Source organism: Numida meleagris, chromosome 27 (genome assembly GCF_002078875.1).
Source record: "Numida meleagris isolate 19003 breed g44 Domestic line chromosome 27, NumMel1.0, whole genome shotgun sequence".
NCBI lineage: Eukaryota > Metazoa > Chordata > Aves > Galliformes > Numididae > Numida > Numida meleagris.
The window spans coordinates 1,357,903-1,360,819 of NC_034435.1; positions in this window are offsets into that span (position 1 = coordinate 1,357,903).

Genomic DNA, 2,917 nt, shown 5'->3' on the forward strand with positions numbered 1-2,917 from the left:
GCCTTCCCCTGGGGTCCCCCCCGCTGCCGTCCCCGCGCACCCCAAGGTCGTCGTGGCCGGGGCCTGGCGCCGGGGGGGGTGGGGGGTTGGTGGTGTGCGGGCCGTGCCGGCCGGCTTCGGTTTCCTGGGGTTTTTCCACTCGGTCTCTGTCCCCTCCTTCGGCCTCGCTCCGGCGCCCACCTCGCAGCGCGCCGTGCGGATCGGCCGCCCTCGGCTCCTCGGGGGGGGCGGAGGGGGGCTGCGAGCTGCCGGCCCGGCCCGGCCCTGCACGGGGGCTGGGGGGGATGGCAGTGGCCGTGCTGCCGGCGGCCGAGGGCTCCGGGCTCTGAGCCCGTCTCGAGGCAGCGTGGGCCCCGAGGCCGTGCCCGGAGCTCCCGCACTGAGCCCTTGGGGTAGGGCTGAAGGTTACCACTGCCTTCTCCAGGAGGGAACCTCCGGGGTGGGGGTGGTGGGGGTGCCCGTGGTTTGAAACCGCCGGGTGAGCTGCTGGGAAGAGGCTCTGTAGCTTGTGTTGGCCCAGCAGCAGGGCTGTCCCACCGCTGCCTTCACTCACGTGCTCCAGCCCGCGGTCGCGGTGCCTGATGGAGTCCTGCTTCCCACAGGGCAGAGCTTGAGCTCCTCGCAGTGAGGCTTTGCTGCTGCTCTGGGTTCGGGGCGAGCCCCGCTCCCTCTGCCTTTAATCATCCTGACTCTCCAGGCCATAACTCGTGATATCAGTGCTTTATAGGCATCTGCAGAGGAGGTCTCGGCCCGGAAGGATTTACAACCCAACCAGGGCCGAAGTTGCATGCAGCTGAAAGGTCACCCCGTCGTTTCAGAAAGGTTGCTGGTGTCACTTTTGTTGTTATTTTATTTTTTTTTAAAGGAAGTGTTGTTGTTGTTGTTGTTTCTCGTGGTCCTGATGGAGAACTGCACTGTCCAGGCAACCGCGGAGGTTTCTCGGGCACAGGGACGGGCTGGCTTGAGAATTCTGATGGCTTGCTGGAGATACCGCCTTTAAACGACTCCTTCAAAGCAGTGAAGTGAGAGAAAGAGAGGTTTATTAGAGAGGAGCCGTTCTCGTTTAATATTCATTCTGGCCCCTGTTTAGGCTTGTCCTGGGGAGAGAGGCAGCGAGGAGGCACAACCCAAACTGAGACGGTGGGATTTTTCCACCCAGCCTTAGTGGTGCCAGCCGCTGGGAGGAGGGTTCTGTGGGGCGAGGGAGCCCTGGGTGATCCTGGTGGTGAATAAAAGTCGCTCTTCGCTGTCCGCCGCTCTGTTGTCTCTCGTTGTGCCTTTAATTTAGTTCCGTTCCTCGGCTTTCTGCTCGCCTCGCTGCGTGCTGGCCCTGGGACTGGGGGGGCTGTGGCCGCACCATGGTTCTGCATAGGGCAGTGGGTGCCCGAAATTCCTCACCCGTGCTTGAGACGGAGCCGAAATGCTCAGGAGCTGAGGCTTTATCTTGATTAAAACTGACACTCGAGGGCTTTTTCCCAGTCTCGGGATGCTGCGTTTATTGAAAGAGAAGACTTCTGTGACAATTAGACACCTACTTGTTATCTGGCTTAGTCAAAGCAATAAACAGTTGCTCTTAACTACGCTCTCCACCAGCCCTAACCTCAAGTGGAAGGGACCGGTTTCAATCTGTAATTAAAACCCTTTTGATGAACTCAATTCAGGGAGAGGTAGAAAGTCTCTGTCTCGGATGCTCGCCCCGTGCCCCTCTGTGGTTGGGAACGGTGCGGTTTTATGGCTCGGTCCCAGACCTGGGAATGATGGGGACGTGGGAGCAGAGGGAAATGGGGTCAGCGGGTGCTGGGCTGCTGATGGAGCGCAGGGGCTGCTCGGCTGCTTCTCCTCCGGCGCCGGGGCCGTATCATCTTCCCTGTGTGCGTCGTTTCAGTTTCCCTGCCTGGCTCCCGGGGCAGAGCCTGCGTGCAGCTCTCATGGCACGGCTGCTGTGCCGCGCTGGGCGCCGGATCCGACCCTGAGCTGGGGCTCTCTGCTGCGTGAGGGGCCGGGAAAATCTTCTGCAGGGGTTGGGGTGGCATCTGGCTGCGGGTGGAAGGGAACTGCAAGGATCAGCGTCCGCGCTCGATGTGACAAGGCGTGAGAAACTGGAACCGGGCGCGAGCTGCCCCGTGCTGCAGGTGGGAGCCAAGGGCGCGTTGGCGAGCTGAGCCGCGGATCCCCCGGCACGGCAGCTCGCGGCCGCCTTCGCTTTGCAGCCCTCCCCCCAAAAAATGCACGGAGACACGCGGTGCCGCTGGGCACAGCCCCCTCCGACGGGCTTGCTCGCTGCAGCGCCCAGAGCTGCGTGCAGGATTCCCCGCTGCGGGGCCCAGGACGCAGCACCCTGCAGCCGAGCGCTCAGGATGTTCACCTGCTGCCGCCGCCCGAATCCTCCCCACCTTCACCCCACGGAGGCGGCCCCGGTGCCGCGCTGAATTCCCGCACGTCGAGCCGCGCGCCGGGGAGCGCTCTGACTTCCTCCCCCTGCAGATTTCCCACTGGCAAGCTGCAAGCCAGCGAGCGCATCTCCCGGGTGCTCTGTGCCCTGCTTGGTTTGTTTGCTCCAGTGCCTCCCCAACGCGGAGCTGGGCAGGCGCCGAGCGTGGGCTTGTAGCTACAGGTCGCGGCTCCGGCTGCGTCCTGCCCCGACAGGCAGCCGGGTACGCGCGGTGCCGGTTCTGCGTTCCCTCCCTCCAAACCCACGCTGCCCGCTCGTGTGCCGAGGGAAGGAGCGGGGCGTCATGGCAGCGCAGCTCTGCCAGCAATGAAGCGTGTGCCACGCTCGGCGCTGGGACTCGGCTGCTGCGCGGCACGGCGCGGCGAGCCAGCTGTGTGCCCGCTGCCTGCTGTGCGCTGCGCTGCTCGGCGCTGGCCGTAAGCTCCCACCTTGCACCCGGTCGGTCCTGCTGCTGTCGGAGGTGGC